General features: G+C 44.7%; 1 protein-coding gene across 2 annotated transcripts in view; it reads right to left on the bottom strand.

Annotated features, from left to right (window-relative positions):
* asmtl (acetylserotonin O-methyltransferase-like) overlaps nucleotides 1-1,726 on the bottom strand; it is a 75,913-nt gene extending 74,187 nt beyond the window's left edge. Inside the window, exon 1 of one of the 2 annotated variants that reach the window (XM_041199874.1) lies at nucleotides 1,648-1,726. The gene's annotated coding sequence lies outside the window, so the exon portion shown is untranslated. The remainder of the gene's footprint in view (nucleotides 1-1,647) is intronic. The other variant, XM_041199873.1, reaches the window with a different exon arrangement.
* Between the last annotated feature and the right edge of the window lie 17,872 nt (nucleotides 1,727-19,598).

Here is a 19,598-nt window from a genome sequence, read left to right as displayed (position 1 = left end):
TGGCGCGCACACACGGACATACACTGGCGCACACAGACATGGACACACACTGGCGCACGCACACACGGACATACACTGGCGCACGGACATACATAGACTGGCACACACACATACATACACTGGCACTGGCAGACACACAGGCACACGCACACACACAGTGGCACACACAGACACACACACACACACAGACACTGGCACGCACACACAGACACTGGCGCGCACACACCGACACTGGCGCGCACACACCGACACTGGCGCGCACACACCCACACTGGCGCGCACACACCCACACTGGCGCGCACACACCCACACTGGCGCACACACACACACACTGGCGCACACACACACACACTGGCGCACACACACACACACTGGCGCACACACACACACACTGGCACACACACACACACACACACACACTGGCACACACACTGGCACACACACTGGCACACACACTGGCACACACACTGGCACACACACACACTGGCACACACACTGGCACACACACACTGGCACACACACGCACACTGGCACACACACGCACACTGGCACACATACATACACTGGCACACATACAGACACTGGCACAAACACGCAGGCACTGGCACATGCACACTGGCACAGACATTGGCACAGATACTGGCACAGACACTGGCACACACAGACACTGACGCAAACATACAGGCACTGGCACATACACTAGCACACATACACATACACTGGCACACACACACTAGCACACGCAGACGCACACACAGACACTGGCGCACACACAGACACTGGCACACACACAGACACTGGCACACACACAGACACTGGCACACACACAGACACTGGCACACACAGACATACACTGACACACGCACACACTGGCACAAACATAAAGGCACTGGCACACATACACTGGCACACACACACATACACTGGCACACACAGAGACACTGGCGCACAGACACTGGCACAAACCCACAGGCACTGACACAAACATAAAGGCACTGGCACACACAGACACTGGCACAAACATAAAGACACTGGCACACACACACACTGGCACGTGCGCGCACACACACACACAGGCGCGCGCACACACATACATACACTGGCACACACACACGTGCACTGGTGCAGACACTGGCACAAACCCACAGGCACTGACACAAACATAAAGGCACTGGCACGCACATAGACACTGGCGCGCGCACACACATACATACACTGGCACACACACACATGCACTGGCGCAGACACTAGCACAAACCCACAGGCACTGACACAAACATAAAGACACTGGCACACACACACACTGGCACGTGCGCGCACACACACACACACAGGCGCGCGCACACACATACATACACTGGCACACACACACATGCACTGGCGCAGACACTGGCACAAACCCACAGGCACTGACACAAACATAAAGGCACTGGCACACACACAGACACTGGCGCGCGCGCACACAGATAGACACTGCAAGAGTTTTGTCAATGCGGCCCACTCTTGTCAATCCTTCACAGGACTTTGCTCCTGGAATCACCCACCGATTCCTCTCTCTCGGCACAGCCCTGCCCCACACAAATCCCACCAGTCCCGATCCCGCTTCGCCTGTTACTTTCCCCACCTCTCTCCCGCTCCCTCTCTCACCTGTTATCAGGGGATATGGAGGGACTGATGGTGGTGCACTGTACGCCTGCGCAATGCGCATGCGGGTGTAGGAACGCCGGGACCGCGGTGCGCATGCGGGTGGAGGAACGCCGGGGCCTCGGTGCGCATGCGGGTGGAGGAACGCCGGGGCCGCAGTGCGCATGCGGTTGTGGGAGTTCTGGGCCCGCTGAAGTGGAGTAGAGGAGTACGATGCGCCTGCGCCATTCATTGCTTTATTTTCTCTCTGTCCTTTTCTTGGCTCTGTGATTGACATGTGGTCCAGATCAGATGGGAATAGTTAAAGACAGGTGGTTGAGAGAGTTCCTTGAATTCTGAAATTAGCTTTTTTCAGAGCTGAAATTTGATTTCAAAATAGACTCCATATTATTCAGGAGTCAAAGTATGAGGAAAGTATGTTCTGAAGATGTCATGAGGTTGCAGATGGACATAGATAGGTTGTGAGTGGGCAAAGACCTGGCAAATGGAGTTTAATGTGGGAAAATTGAAGTTGTTCACTTTGGCAGGAAGAACAAAAAAAGCACAGTGCCACTTAAATGGAGAATGGCTGCATTATTCTGAGGTGCAGAGGGATCTAGGTGTTCTAGTACGAGTCACAAAAAGTTAGTATGCGGGTAAGAAGGCTAAAAGAGTGCTATTCTTTATTACGGGAGAGATTGAACATAAAAGTAAGGATGTTATGCTTCGGTTATACAGGGCATTGGTGAGACCACACCTCAAATACTGTGCACAGTTTTGTTCTCCTTATTTAAGGAAGGATGTAAATGCACTGGGGGCAGTTCAAAGAAGGTTTATTAGATTGATACTTGGAATGTCTGCGTTGTCTGATATAGATGGTGGAGTGGGTGGTAAAGTGACAGATGGATTTTAACATAGAGAAGTGTGAGGTCATACATTTAGGGAGGTCAAACAGTTACAGGGATTACAAAATAAATGGGAATATACTAAGGGGTAGGTGAAGTGAGAAGTCTTGGCGTACAAGTACACAGGTCCCTGAAGGCAGCAGTTCAAGTAGACAAGGTTGTAAAGAAGGCATATGGAATGCTCTCCTTCATTGGCAGAGGTATAGAATGTAAAAGTAAGGATATAATGTTGGAATTGTATAAAACACTGGTGAGGCCACAACTGGAGTACTGTGTGCAGTTCTGGTCACCACATTACAGGAAGGATGTAGTAGCTCTGGAGAGAGTGCAGAGGAGGTTTACTAGAATATTGCCAGGGTTAGAAAAGTGTAGCTACAAAAAGAGATTGGATAGGTTGGAGTTATTTTCCTTAGAACAAAGAAGGCTGAGAGGTGACTTGATTGAGGTATACAAAATTATGAGGGGAATAGATAGAGTGGACAGGATAAAATTGTTTCCCTTTGTAGAGAGTTCTAGAACCTGGGGACATAGATTCAAGATAAGTGGCAGAAGGTGTAGGAGGGACATAAGGAAGAGCTTTTTTACGCAGAGGGTAGTGGGTGTCTGGAATTCGCTGCCCAAGTTGGTGGTAGAGGCAGAAACTTTAAACTCTTTTAAAAAGTACCTGGATCTGTACCTAAAATGCTGTAAGCTTCAGGGCTATGGGCCGGGTGCAGGAAGGTGGGATTAGAAAAGGTGTCCTCAGGCTGGCATGGACAAGATGGGCTGAATGGCCTCCTTCTGTGCTGTAACTTTTCTATGGTTCTATGGTCTTATGAGGAAAGGTTGGAGAGACTGGGCTTGTTTCCACAGGAGTTTAGAAGAGTGAGGGGTGACTTGATTGAAGTATATAAGATCCTGAATGGGCTTGACAAGGTGGATGTTGAAAGGATGTTTCTTCTTGTGGGTGAGTCCAGAACTATGGGGCACTGTTTTAAAATTAGGGGTTGATATTTTAGGACAGAAATGAGGAGAATTTTTTTCTCTGAGGGCTGTGCAACTTTGGAACTCTGTCTCAGAAGGCGGTGGGGGCGGGGGTCACTGAATATTTTTGAGGTAGGTAGAGTCTTGTTAGGCACAGGGATCATAGGTCATCAGGGTTAGATGGGAATCTGGAAATTTAAACACCAGAAGATCAGCCAGGATTTTAGTGAATGGTGGAGCAGGCTTGAGTGGTCTACTCCTGTTCCTATTTCTTATGTCCTTATGAAAGAATAAATAACCTAGTCTTTTATTCTTTGTAATGTAGAAGGTTAAGGGATGATTTGCTTGAAGTCTTTAGGGTTTTGAAAGAAATTGATAGAGTAGATAGAAATGTTTTTCCATTGGCGGTGGAGTCTTACAAAAAGAAAGAAAAATTTACATTTATATAGTGCACGTCACAAGTCCCAAAGCACTCTACATCCAATGAAGTACTTTCTGAAATGCAGTCACTGTTATAAAGTAAGAAACACAGCAGTCAATTTTGTGCAAGGTCCCACAAGCAGGAATGTGATATTGTCCAGAGATTTTGTTTTAGTCTTGTTAGTTGAGGGATATATATATTGGCCAAACCAGTGTCAGCTGGTATGGTGGGATTTAAACCCGTGCCCCCAGAACATTAGCCTGGCACTCTGGATTACTAATCTACTACTGGGGATCTGGTGTCTGCACTCAGAGGGTGGTCAACCTGTGGAATTCTCTACCACAGAAGGCTGTGGAGGCCGGGTCACTGAGTATATTCAAGAAAGAAATTAATTTTTTGGATATTAGGGGCATCAAGGGGTGTGGAGAGAAAGTAGGAATATAGCGTTGAGATAGAGAATCAGCCATGATCATATTGAATGGCAGAGCAGGCTTGAAGGGCCGAATGGCCTACCCCTGCTCTAAGTTTCTATGTTTCTAGCCCACTATGCCACATTTCCATGTAGACCCTTATCAAATGTCTCTAGAAGTCTATATAAAATACATCCATAGTAAGAACAGAAGAAATAGGAGCTGGAGTAGGCTATTTGGCCATTTGAGCCTGTTCTATCATTCAACAAGATCTCCTACCTCAACTCTATCTTTCCAGATTTTATCCACATAACCCTAAATTCCCTTTAAGTGCTCAAAAATCTATTGATCTCATTCTGGAATATATTCAATGTCTGAGCATCCATTGCTCTCGGGGTAGAAAATTCCCAGGACTCAAACCTTTGTGTGAAGAAATGTCTTCTTATCACAGTCCTAAATGGTCAACCTCTTATTCTGAGACTGGGACCCCATTTAGAATATTGTGAGCAAATATGGGCCCCGTATCTCAGGAAGGATGTTCTGGCCCTGGAAAGGGTCCAGAGGAGGTTCACGAGAATGATCCCAGGAATGAAAGGCTTAACATATGAGGAACGTTTGAGGACTCTGGGTCTATACTCGATGGAGTTTAGAATGATGGGGGGGGATCTGATTGAAACTTACAGAATACTGTAGGGCCTGGATAGAGTGGACGTGGCGAAGACGTTTCCATTAGTAGGAGAGACTAGGACCCAAGGACACAGTCTCAGAGTAAAGGGAAGACCTTTTAGAACAGAGATGAGGAGAAATTTATTTAGCCATAGAGTGGTGAATCTATGGAATTCATTACCACAGAAGGCTGTGGAGGCCAGGTCATTGAGTGTATTTAAGACAGAGATAGATAGGTTCTTGATTGGTATGGGGATCAAAGGTTACGGGGAAAAGGCGGGAGAATGGGGTTGAGAAACTTATCAGCCATGATTGAATGGCGGAGCAGACTCAATGGGCCGAATGGCCTAATTTTGATCCTATGTCTTATGGTCTTATAGAATGTATTGCCAGACTGGGGATTGAGGTAGTTTGTTTGAAGCTGGGCTTTAGGAGTTAATTTGACGTGGAGGTGGTAGATTCCATAATGGAGATCAAATAGTTGGAATTTGACAACATGTTTAATGCTTGAATAAGCTCCTTACAACAGTAGGGAAATAGGAACTGTACATTCAATAAGTTGGGCATGGAAAATTAGCTAAGGTTTCCACCTGTAATTCCTCCGTATCAGCCACTACTGAAGAAGTATTTGATCAGAAGGCAGGTAGGGACAGGATCAGGTTTGATTGTGATGGCCTGCACTATCAAATAGCCTGCTGGTACTTGCTGTCAAGACTTACACAATAATAACCACTTGGGTGAAGTACCTAAAGAATCCCAGTCTCTGTGGAACGATACATTATTGGTAGGGAAATGATTGGAGAAGATTCTTCATGACAGGATTTACTACCATTTGGAAGCAAATGGGCATATCAGTGAGAGGCAGCATGGTTTTGTGAAGGGGAGGTCGTGTCTCACTAACTTGCTCGAGTTTTTCGAGGAAGTGACAAAGATGATCAACGATGGAAGGGCAGTGGATGTTATCTACATGGATTTCAGTAAGGCCTTTGACAAGGTCCCTCATGGCAGACTGGTACAGAAAATAAAGTCACACAGGGTCAGAGGTGAGCTCACAAGATGGATACGGAATTGGCTTGGTCATAGAAGACAGAGGGTAGCAGTGGAAGGGTGTTTTTCTGAATGGAGAGCTGTGACTAGTGGAGTTCCACAGGGATCAGTGCTGGGACCTCTGCTGTTTGATTTGGAGGAAAATGTAACTGGGGGCTAATTACTAAGTTTGCAGACGACACTAAGGTTGGAGGAGTTGCAGATATTGAAGAGGATTGTCAAAGGATACAATGGGATATAGATCAGTTGGAGACTTGGGCAGAGAAATGGCAGATGGAGTTTAATCCGGACAAATGCGAGGTAATACATTTTGGAAGGTCTAATACAGGTAGGAATTATACAGTAAATGGCAGAACCCTTAAGTGCATCGACGGGCAGAGGGATCTGGGTCACTGAAAGTGGCAACGCAGGTGGATAAGATAGTCAGGAATGCATATGGCATGCTTGCCTTCGTCGGCAGGGGTATTGAGTATAAAAGCTGGGAAGTCATGCTGTATAGAACCTTGGTTAGGCCACGTTTGGAATATTGCATGCAATTCTGGTCGCCACATTACCAGAAGGATATGGAGGCATTGGAGAGGGTGCAGAGGAGGTTTACCAGGATGCTGCCTGGTCTGGAGGTTATTAGCTATGAGGAGAGGTTGGAGAAACTCAGATTGTTCTCAATAGAGCAACGGAGATTGAGGGGCGACTTGATAGAAGTTTACAAAATTATGAGTGACATTACAGAGTAGATAGTCAGAAGCTTTTTCCCAGGGCGGAAGAGTCAATTGCTAGGGGACATAGATTTAAGGTGAGAGGAGAAAACTTTAGAGGAGATGTGCGGGGCAAGCTTTTTACACAGAGGGTAGTAAGTGTCTGGAATTCGCTACCAGAAGAGGTGGTGGAAGCAGGTACGGTAATGGTGTTTAAGAGGCAGTTGATAAATACATGAATAGGATGGGAATAGAGGGATACGGATACCGGAAGTGTAAAATGTTTTAGTTTGACAGGCAATATGATCGGCGCAGGCTTGGAGGGCCAAAGGGCCTGTTCCTGTGCTGTACTTTTCTTTGTTCTCTTTGTTCTTTGTAGAACAGTGAGGAAATCAGTGCCTTCAGAAGGGAAGGGGAAACTTCTCTACCTTTCTACCTCTTTCTCTTTCTTTAAGGTGCTCCTTAAAACCTACCTCCTTGACCAAGCTTTTGGTCGTCTGCCCTAATGCCTCTTTATGTAGTTTGGTGTCAAATTTTGTTTGACGATTCTTCTGTAAAGTGCTTTGGGAAATTTCACTACATAAAAAGTGCTATATAGATACAAGGTGTTGTTGGGAAGAATCTGGAGGGAAATTTGTATGGATGTTTGAGCAGCAGATGAGCTGGGGTAGGGGTTGTACACGGGGGGATTCAGTCCGACTTTATCATGTAAAGGTATTTGGATGCTTGTGCTGTCTTGTACTTTGTGCTATCTTATATTGACATGGAGCAAACAGTATTTGCAAATAACTGACTACCTTAGCTTGACCCAGTGTCACTGTACTAGAGTGCAGCAAATTAATGATTGTGTTTCAACAACTTCAGGGAGTTGGGAAATCCAAATTTCGATCATGTTTGCATGATGTGGGGCAAAAGAAGTGTATGCCAATGTCCAAATAATCAAATCAATGTTCTTTAAAACCATTTTCAGAATATGGGTATCATTGGCAGGGCTGATATTTATTGACCATTGCAAAGAATTTATTCGGAGGAGCATTGACACACCAAATATTCTGCTGTCAGGAATGATTTGGGCAGAGATCATCACTTGTTTGGATAAATATTTGAAGCAGAACAAAACACTGGACAAAGGAAAGAGATTTTCTCAGCGGGATTAGTTTTGAATTTTGCCAGCGTGGACACATTGCCCCAAATGGCTGCCTTGGCTCCAAGGTAAAAAGTTTGGAAAAAATCCACAGCTCTGTACATGACTTCCAAAAGTTTCAAACATGGGCATAGTTTCTCCTTTCCACGTGCTTCTCAAGTTAAGTTGACTTCTGAAGAACACCAAGCCAGCAAGTGAAAATTGCAGAACAACAGGGAAAATAAGTTGGCAAGAGGGCATCTCAAGGCTGGTTTAAAAAGTGATATTTTAAGTCAAACCAGGAGGTAGCAAGAAGAAGCGATTTTGGGAGAGAATTCCATAGGGCAGACCAGCCACAGATGACGGAGCAAACAGAATGGGAAACAGAACTGTCATCTGGATTCAGAGAAGGGGCAGATGGTTGCAGAGATGCACAGCTGGAAGTAAAGAAAGAAAGACTCGCGTCCATTTAGAGCCTTTCACAATCGCAGGACATCCCAATCCACCTTATAGCCAATAAAGTTATTTTGAGGAGTAATCACTGTTGCAATGTAGAGTGGAGTAAAGCTGTAAAGTGACTGGAAAATAAAGATGAGAAAATTGAAGAGGGAACAATATAATTTTTTGCGGTATCCAGTTTCACAAAAGGGAGTAGACAGAAAAGGACATGTAGTTGCCATATGCCAGACCCAACTGCCATACATAGAGGGCAGGATTTTACCATCGGCAAGCAGGGGGCAGGGTCCACTCGCCGATGCATAAAATGACGTGGGATGATGTCGGTGGGGCGGGGGGGGGAGGTGCTCCTGACGCCACCGCGCCCAATTTAAGTTTTCAGGAGGTCGGGGATGCAGCAAAATCAGCTGCGGGCCTGCCGATCTATTAATGGCCGATTGAGGCCATTGACAGGATCAATTAAACAATTAAAGGACCTGCCCGTCCAACCTTAAGGTTAGCGAGCAAGCCAGGAGCCCCGGCGGCAACTAGAAAAAAACATGAAACCTCATCCAGCGGCGGGATGAGGCTTCATGTAGGGTTTTAAAAATTTTAATAAAGTTATTATGGAAATTATGAGCACGTCCCAACTCATGTGACATGTGACTTAATTTGCCCGCTCGCGCAAAATGGCACCGCCGCCCGCGATTGGGTGAGCCCCACCTGCCCGACGAATGGAAAATTCAGCCCAAAGAATCAGTCCGGGGTGGGGGCAGCGGGAGGATGGTAGTAAACTATAAAACAAGCTATACTGGTGAGATAAGCTTAATAAGGAAAATTCAGGCAAATACTAGGGGTATTCTATATGACCTCCATTTCACTGAGAGAACGGAGGCAGATTTATTTTTGACTGGATAAGAAGCTAAGTGAAAATAGGAAATTGCTTAATCAGAAAGTTGGGAAAATCCAAGATACAAATAATATTCTCTTTGACAGTGATGGTGATGATCTCTCTTCTTACTTCCTGAATGTAGGCTGTGACTCAGTTGGTAATCCCCTTGTCTCTGAGTTACAAGGTTTCTGGCTCAAGTTCCACTCCAGGACTTGAGTATAAAAATCAAGGCAAGTATGCCATTGTAGTACCGAGGGAGTGCTGGTCTGTCAGAGGTGCTGACGATTGGATGAGACATTAAGCTGAGGCCCTGTCTGTCCACTAAGGTGGACGTAAAAGATCCAATGCCAATACGAGCAGAAGAGTTATCCCTGATGTTCTGGTCGTTATCGCTCAATCACACACAAAAACAATCTGTTCATTATCATATATTTTTTATTCATTCTTGCAATGTGGGTGTCGCTGACCAAGCCAGCATTTATTGCCCATCCCTAACTGCTGCTGAGAAAGGGGTGGTGAGCTGCCTTCCAAAACGACTGCAGTCCCTGTGGTGTAGGTACACCCATGGTGCTGTTATAGAGGGAGTTCCAGGATCTTGACCCAGTAACAGTGAAGGAACAGCGATATAGTTCCAAGTCAGGGTGGTGTGTGGCTTGGAGGGGAACTTGCAGGTGGTGGTGTTCCCTTGCACCTGCTGCTCTTGCCCTTCTAGGTGGTAGCAATCGTGGGTTTGGAAGGTGTTATCTAAGGACCTTTGGTGAGTTCCTGGAATGCATCTTGTCGATACTACACACTGCTGCTACTGCGCGGTGGTGGTGGAGAGAGTGGATGTTTGTGGATGGGGTGCCAATCAAGCGGGTTGCTTTGTCCTGGATGGTGTTCAGCTTCTTCAGTGTTGTGGGAGCTGCACTTATCCAGGCAAGTTGAGAGTATTCCATCACGCCTGATTTGTGCCTTGTAGATGGTGGACAGGATTTGGGGAGTCAGGAGGTGAGTTACTCGCCACAGAATTCCCAGCCTCTGGCCTGCTCTTGTAGCCATAGTATTTATATGGCAAATTCAGTTCAGTCTCTGGTCATTGGTAACCCCCAGGATGTTGATAGTGGGGATTTCAGCAATGGTAATGCCATTGAATAACAAGGGGCAATGGTTTCATTCTCTCGTATTGGAGATGGTCACTGCCTGGCACTTAAGTGCCGCAAATGTAAATTGCCATTTGTCAGCCCCAGCCTGGATATTGTTCACGTCTTGCTGCGTTTAGACCATTAGACCATAAGGCCGTAAGATGTAGGAGCAGAAGTAGGCCATTCGGCGCATCGTGTCTGCTCCACCATTCAATGAGATCATGGCCGATCTGATAATCCTCAACTCCACTTTCCTGCCTTTTCCCCATAACCCTTGATTCCCTTTCTGATTAAAAATCTGTTTATTTAAGCATTGAATATACTTAGCAATCCAGCCTCTACAGCCCTCTGTGGCAAAGAATTATACAGATTCACTACCCTCTGAGATAAGAAATTTCTCCTCTTCTCTGTCTTAAATGGGCGCCCCTTTACTCTGAGGTTATGCCCTCTGGTCCTAGTCTCTCGCACAAGGGGAAACAACTTCTCAGCATCTGCTCTGTCAAGCCCCCAAGAATCTTATATGTTTCAATAAAGTCACATCTCATTCTTCTAAACTCCAATGAATACAAGCCCAACCTACTCAATCTCTCCTCATCAGAAAATCCCTCCATACCTGGGATCAACCTAGTGAACCTACTCTGGACTGCCTCCAATGCCAGTATATCTTTCCTTAAATAAGGGGACCAAACTATTCACAGTATTCTAGGTGTGGTCTAACTAGTGCCTTGTATAGTTTTAGCAAGACATCCCTATTTGTATACTACATTCTCTTTGAAATAAATGCCAACATTCCATTTACCTTCCCTATTACCTGCTGAACTTGTATGTTAGATTTTTGGGATTCATGTATGAGAAATCCCAAATCCCTCTGCACTGCAGCTTTCTGCAATCTTTCTCCATTTAAATAATATTCAACTCCTCTATTCTTCCTGCCAAAATGCGTGACTTCACATTTTCCCACACTGGCATATTCCATCTGCCAAGTTTTTTGCCCACTCACTTAACCTGTCTATATCCCACTGTAGACACTTTGTGTCATCTTCATCACTTGCCTTCCCAACTATTTTTGTTTCATCCGCAAACTTGACAATAGTACATTCACTTCCCTCATCTAAATTATTTGTATATATTATAAATATTGGACATGGACTGCTTCAGTATCTGAGGAGTTGCAAATGGTGCTGAACATTGTGCAATCATCAGAGAACATCCCCACCCCTGATCTTATGATGGAGGGTAGGCCATTGATGAAGCAGCTAGAAGTGGTTGAGCCTAGGACTCTACCTTGAGGAACTCCTGCAGTGATGTCCTGGGATTGAGATGATTGACCTCAAACAACCACAACTATCTCCCTTTGTGCTAGGTATGACTTCAACCAGTAGCAAGTTTTCCCATTAATTCCCATTGGCTGCAGTTTTGCTAGGGCTCCTTGATGCCACACCCAGTCAAATGCTGCCTTGATGTCAAGGGTAGTCACTGTCATCGCACCTCTTGAGTTCAGCTCTTATGTCCATGCTTGGTTTAATTCTGTAATGAGGCCAGGAGCTGAGTGGCCCTGGTGAAACCCGAACTGAGGGTCAGTGAGCAGGCTATTCCTAAGTAAATCCTGCTTGGTAATTGGCCAAGTTGGATTTGTCCTGCTTTTTACAGAGAGGACATACCTGAGTATTTTTTCACATTGCAGGGCAGATCCCCGTGTGGAAGCTGTATTGGAACAGCTTGGCGAAGGGCATGACTACTTCTGGAGCACAAATCTTCAGTACTATTGCCGAATGTTGTCATGGCCCATAACCTTTACAGTATCTAGTGCCTTCAGCCATTTCTTGATATCACGTGGCTGAAGATTGGTGCCTGTGATGCTGGGTTCCTCTGGAGGAAAGAGAGATGGAGCATTCACTCAGCACTTCCAGCTGAAGATGGTTGCAAATGCTTCAACGTTATTTTTTGCACTGCTGTGCCGGGATCCCCCATCATTGAGGATGAGGATGTTCATATTGTCCACCATCATTCGTGACTGGATGTGGCAGGACTGAAGAGCTTAGATCTGATTTGTAGGTTGTGGGATCGCTTAGCCCTGTCTATCACATGCTGCTTTCACTGTTTGGCATGCAAGTAGTCCTGTGCTATAGCTTCACCAGGTTGATGCCTCATTTTTAGATGTGCCTGATACTGCTCCTGACATGCCCTTGTGCACTCTTCATTGAACCTGGTTGATCCCCTGGCTTGGTGGTAATGCTAAAGTGGGGGATATCCTGGGCCATGAGGTTGCAGTTCTGTTGTTGCCGATGGTCTATACTACCTCATGGATGTCCAGTTTTGAGCTGCTAGATCAGTTCAACATCTATCCATTTAGTATGGCGCTAGTGCCACACAACATAATGGAGGGTATCCTCAAGGTGATGACAGGACTTCGCCTCCACAAGGATTATGCAGTGGTCACTCCTACCAATACTGTCATGGACAGGTGCATCTGTGACAGGCAGATTGATGAGGACAAGGTCAAGTAGGTTTTTCCCTCTTGATAGTACCCTCACCACCTGCTGCAGACCCAATCTAGTAGCTATATCCTTTAGAACTTGGCCAGCTTGATCAGTAATTACCGAGCCACTCTTTGTGGTGGACTTTGATGTCTCCCAGCCAGAGTAATTCTGTGCCTTTGCCACACTCAGTGCTTCTTCCAAATGGTGTTCAACATGGAGGAGCACTGATTCATCAGCTGAAGGGGGTGGGTGGTAGATGGTAATCAACAGAAGGCCTTCTTGCCCATGTTTAACCTGATGCCATGAGACTTCATACAATGTTGTCAATGCCCAGAGCAACTCCTTCCTGATTATATACCACTGTGCTGCCACCTCTGGTGTATCTGTCCTGTTGATAGAACCGGACATACCCAGGGATGGTGATGGTGACATCTTGGGCATTGTCTGTAAGGTATAATTCCATGAGTATGACTATGTCAGGCTGTTGCTTGACTAGTCTGTTAGATAACTCTCCCAATTTTGGCACAAGCCCCTAGATGTTACTAAGGAGGATGTTGCAGGGTTGACTAGACTGGTTTTGCCATTGTCATTCCTGGTGCCTCAGTCGATGTCAGATGGGCCATGCGGTTTCATTCCTTTTAGACTTTGTACTGGTCTGATAGAAATGAGTGGCTTGCTAGGCCCTTTCAGAAGGCATCTGGGGGTCAGCCACATTGCTGTGGGTCTGGAGTCACATGTAGGCCAGACCAGGTAAAGATGGCAGAATTACCCCTAAAGGGCATTAGTGAACCAAATGGATTTTAACGACAATCGACAATGTTTTCATCATCATTATTATCGAGTGATCTTTTTCATTCCAGATTTATGAACCAAATTTAAATTGCACCAGCTGCCATGGTGGGATTCAAACTCATATCCCCAGAGCACTAGCGTGGGCCTCTGGATTACTGGTCCAGTGACATTACCCCTACAGCAGCTGCCATGTTCTTGCCCACTCAATCAGCTGGTCCAAATCCTCTTGAAGCCTGTTCATCATCATCCTCACAACATACGCTCCCACCTAATTTTGTGTCACCTGCAAACTTGGAAATATTACATTTGGTCCCCACATCCAAATCATTTATACAGATTGTGAACAGCTGTGGCCCAAGCCATTGATCCTTGCAGTCTTCCATACGTCACAGCCTGCCAAATTGAGAGTGAACTGTTTATTCCCACTCTCTGTTTTCTGTCCAATAACCAATCCTCAATCCATTCCCGCATATTATCCCCCTATCCCATGCTCGTTTATGTTCCATATAGAATGGAGCAGTAATTCGAAATAAAAATGACTACCCTTAAATTGATTTTTTTCTTTACTGCCCTGTTTGTTACCATTCTTACTGAACAATTGCTGTGTAAATGATTAAAACATCTTTCACATCATACTGCTTTTGCATTTATTTAACAAACCAAATGCTTACCATTCAAAGTACACACTCTTATCACTGTCACAATCCATGCAAACAAGAGAGGCTGCTGTTAATTTACCAGGTAATGTATTTTTATTCCATCGGTTCTGAAATGGTGCCTGCAGATTGAATGGTTGCAAATGTAATCCCACCATTTGAGAAAGGAGAGAGGGAAAACAGGGAATTACAAACCTGTTAGTCTAACATCACTACTGGGGAAAATACTTGATTCTATTATAACAAGACATACTGTTGAAGATTCTCGTCCTGCACTGATCAGGACAAATTCGCGAGAATACCAAAGGGAACAACAATTTATTCCGTATGAGGAGAGGGTGCTGATTGGTTTGCAAGGGGACCCTGATTGGTAGAGGTATTGGCGTGGAAAATGCACCGAGGAACAGTTAACTACCAAGCTGCTGTTTAAATTCAAACCACTAGGTGGACTCTGATTAGTCAGGGGATTGCCACAGAAAATGCACCAGGGAACAGTTAACTGCCAAGCTTTTGTTTAAATTCAAGCCACCAAGTGGACTCTGATTTGTCAGGTCATTGCCATAGGGGATGAACCAAGAAATGGTTGTTACTCCAATCTTTTGTTTAGTTGAAAAAGGTGCAATGTGGGGATATGTTCTTTTTGCTTGCAAGGGACAGGGCTCTGTGTATGAATGTATGTAGCTTCTAATACATGTAAGTGAGCCACACTGTGAGCCCAACTGATCATCTTAATTTTAAATTGATTGTTGGTGTAATTCTTAGCACAATCAGGATTGCTTAGCAAGTATTCTCCAAATGCAGAAACACATTTAATGTTGGACACTATGTTCTGAGTTTTGCAAGCATGAGCTGGTTGAGTATGGTCAGTACTTTGCCTGCTCTGAGCAGCTGAAGGGACATGCTGTTTGTCAAGAAGATATAATAATTCTCATAATGTTATTGGAATTTATTTTAAAGTAGTGGTGTGTGTGTGTGTGTGTGTGTGTGTGTGTTTGATTAACGGCAGTTGGTCTGAAGGCTTTTATGTAAACATGGTAAACATGGGGGAAGTTTAGAATGTATGGTGTAAAAGGACATTTGCATTTTTAAATAAACTAGACTAGATTGTTTTCAAAGGAGAGGTGAAATATGTCACCTTGCCAGTTAAAGTTTAGAAGCAGTGTGTTTATTTTCTCAAAGATTACCTGTAAAACTTAGTGCTATGAGAAATTTTTATTACTAGGAAGAGAAAGCCCAAAGTGAAATGATGAGAATTTACATTTGCAATTTGCAGTATGTGAAAAGGATCGAAGGCTGTGTGTAAGGGTAGGCATTTTTAAGATTTAACATGTGTGAAAAGCCTTCAGCATCTATGCTTCAAGCTGCTGTTTTCAAAGAACTGCAGTTAAGAAAACTCGCTTTGAATTCGACTGCTTCAGGGTACTTCAGACACACCTTGCCTGGGGTCTTTGAAAATTTATGCATCTTACTGTTGCCTTAACAAAAGTGTAACTGGGAGTTAGTAGTAATTTACAGGTGTATCTATGCATTTAAAATCATTTCTTCTATTAATAAAGGCCTAATTTAGCTTTCTAAGTCTACAAGACTTGGTGGTCTTATTACTACTGAATTCAAGGCACGCATCTTGAAATTTATACAAATTGCAAAACCAGTTTCAGCAGTTGTTTCAAGTTTCCCTTTGGGATTTGAACAATTCAGCATTTACTGTCGGCTGTGTCATAACATGTTTGATATGACCCACCAGCTATTGGGATGGACAGCCTATATACCTGGTATAATACTAGAAGTGAAATTCGTACACCACATTATTCATTTGTGTGGTAGGCAGAAGATCTTTTTGACTTGACAGTAGCATCCTGTTAGTGGATGCTACTCGTGTTGCCACTGCAAAGGAGCATGAAAAGCCTAGCTTCACCTGTTGTTCAAATTTGGAGACACCTTATCCTCCCAGGGTAATCTGAGGTGGACTGGGCACTTTCAGATTCGAAAATGGCAGCCTTGGGCCCATTCATGAGTTTGCCAAATATACAGTGGGCAATGATCTCATCAGGGAAGCCATTATCCTGCAGGATAGCTTTGAATTCAGCATCAAGCTTGCATGGTGAACAAATGCTTTGGGCCCTATTTACAAGGTAGCTGATAAGGCCAATCTCACAATGCAGTGAATGCATATATTGACCAGTGAAGGTGGGCTTGCAGTAGACAGTATTAAAGAACCCAATGGCTTTTTCACAACTAGCACATCAAGGAAAGGGGGCTCATTTGACTGCTTCATTTCAAAGGTGAATTTGAGTGCCAGTTGCAGCGTATTAAGGCGTGTAAATAAATTCTTAGATGCTGCTGCAGATTCAAATATAGCAAATGTATCATCTACCTATTGGAAATGCACAGAGGGTAGAAGGTTAGGGGTCATTCTGTTGAAGACACATTTCTTGTGGAAACTGACGAAGATGTATGCGGGAGCTGGGCCTAGAGGGGATCCCGTAACAACGACATTTACTTGGGCATACATTATGTGGTTAAAATTGAACTCAACTGCACGAGTAGCTGATTTCATAAGTTCAATGAATACAGATTCAGGCAATGGCAGTGCATCTATATTGCCATGATATAGTTATATGTTGCAAATGTCAATGGCTTCCTTGAGCAATACATTAGTGAATAGGTGAGCAAAGTTGAACGAGCACTTGGACATGGCATTGCTACCGATATGCAAGTCCTGTATGGTCTTCACAAAGGTGAAGGAACTCTTCACCATCCATGTGGAAAAATTGCTCAGAACTGGTTGTAGCAACTCGCTTAACCATTTGGCCAATTCATGTTATACAGAACCAGTCATAGATAAGATAGGGCGTAAAGGGACATCACTTTTGTGTGTCTTGGGCAGCCTGTACATGCATAGATGCAGTGAACAGTGAGAATGAATCTTATCATATACACCACCAAGCAGCTCGCTACTCTTACACAAGTCCAACACGCATTTTTGTAACTTTCTTTTTTGCGCAAACTCATGGATGAGCCTAAGACAATTTTCAGACAATCTCAGATTACCCTAGAAGGGTAAGGTGTCTCATAAATTTGAACAACAGGTGAAGCTAGCAGTTGCATGCTGTTAATGTGCAGTAACAACGCGAGTGTTATTCTCCATTAACAGAATGCTGCCATTAGGCAAAAAAAGTTGTTGTGCCTACCACATAAATAAGCAATGTTGTGTATGAATTTCAGTGCTGGTCTGATGCCAAGTATGTAGGCTGTACATCCCAATGACTGGTGGATTGTATCTAACAGCACATCCCTTCAGCTTCTCATGACAGGTAAAGGACTGAGCTTACTCAACCAGCCCTGCTTGCAAAACTCATAACACCATGTCCTACATTAGATGTAATTCTGTGATTGGGCAACACTTGCTAAAAAATCCTGATTGTGCTAAGAATTACACTAACCACCATTTAAGATTATCAGACAGGCTTGTAGTGCGGCTCACTTATGTGTGCTAGAGGATAGATGCATTCACACAGAGGGCCCTGCCCTTTGCAAACAGAAAGAACATTGTGCCTTGCATTATGCCTTTTCAGCTAAGTAAAAGCTTGGGGGACAGCCATTCACTGGTTCATTCCCCATGGCACTGCCTTGACCAATTAGAGTCAAGGCGCCTAGTTTGAACAAAAGATTGGCAGTTAACTGTTCCCTGGTGCATTCACCATGGAAACGCCTCTTCAAATCAGAGCCCACTTGTCAACCAATCAGCACCGTCTTCTCATACAGTATAAATTGTAATTCTCTTTGAGATCTTGTATTCTTGTGAATCTAGCCTGATGAGTGCAAGGTGAAAAACTTCAACAGCATGTCTCTTTTCTTCAGCAATACTCAATTGCTGTACTACCAAGCAGCTAATCTATTATAAAGGATGTGATAACTGGACATTTCTTTTTAAATCATTCACAGGGTGTGGGCTTTGCCAGCTGGGACAGCATATATTGCCCATCCCTAGTTACCCTTGAAAAGGTGGCACTGAGCTGCCTTCTTGAGCCGCTGCAGGCCATGTAGTGTAAATACACCCACAGTGAAGTTAGGAAGGGAGTTCCAGGATTCCAACCCAGCGACAGTGAAGTCATGGCGATATATTTCCAAGTCAGGAAGGTGGGTGACTTGGAAGGGGACTTCCAGGTGGTGGTTTTCCCATCTGCCTGCTGCCTTTGTCCTTCTAGTTGGTAGTGGTCATGGGTTTGGAAGGTGCTGTCGAAGGAGCCTTGGTCAATTCCTGCAGTGCATCTTGTAGATGGTACAGACTGCTGCTATTGTGCGTCAGCGTTGGAGGGAGTGAACATTTATGGATGTGGTGCCTATCAAGTGGGCTGCTTTGGGAAATCACGAGGAAATCATGCTTGACAAATCTGCTGGAATGTTTCGAGGGTGTAACTAGTAGAGTTGATGAGGGGGAGCCAGTGGATGTGTTTTATTTGGACTTTCAGAAGGCTTTTGGCAAAGTCTCACATTAGACATTAGCATGTAAAATTAAAGTGCATGGGATTAAGGGTAATGTATTGAGATGGATAGAAAATTGGTTGGCAGACAGGAAACAAAGAGTAGGAATAAACGGGCCGAATGGCAGGCAGTGACTAGTGGGGTATCACAGGGATCGGTGCTGGGACCCCAGCTATTCACAATATATAATGATGATTTAGATGAGGAAACTAAATGTAATATCTCCAAATTTGCAGATGACAGAAAGCTGGGTGGAGGATGAGCTGTGAGGAGGATGCAGAGATACTTCAGGGTTTGGACAAGCTGAGTGAGTGCGCAAATGCATGGCAGATGCAGTATAATGTGGATAAATGTGAGGTTATCCACTTTGGTAGCAAATCTGAATGGCTATAAATTGAGAGAGGAGAATGTGCAACGAGACCTGGGTGTCCTCGTACCAGTCGTTGAAGGTAAGCGTGCAGGTGCAGCAGGCAGTAAAGAAGGCAAATGGTATGTTGGCCTTCATTGCGCGAGGATTCAAGTACAGGAGCAGGGATGCCTTACTGCAATTATACAGGGCCTTGGTGAGACGACACCTGGAATATTGTGTGCAGTTTTGGTCTCCTTATCTGTGGAAGGATGTTCTTGCTATAGATGGAGTGCTTCAAAGGTTTACCAGACTGATTTCTGAGATGGCAGGACTGACATATGAGGAGAGATTGAGTCAGTTAGGATTATATTCGCTGGAGTTCAGAAGAATGAGGGGGGGATCTCATGGAAACCTATAAAATTCTAACAGGACTGGACAGGGTAGATGCAGGAAGGATGTTCCCAATGGAGGGGGTGTCCAGAACCAAGGGTCACAGTCTGAGGATACGGGGTGGACCATTCAGGACTGAGAT

The sequence above is a fragment of the Carcharodon carcharias genome, chromosome 11 (genome assembly GCF_017639515.1).
Source record: "Carcharodon carcharias isolate sCarCar2 chromosome 11, sCarCar2.pri, whole genome shotgun sequence".
NCBI classification, from domain to species: Eukaryota; Metazoa; Chordata; class Chondrichthyes; order Lamniformes; family Lamnidae; genus Carcharodon; species Carcharodon carcharias.
This window is presented reverse-complemented; position numbering and strand designations above follow the sequence as displayed.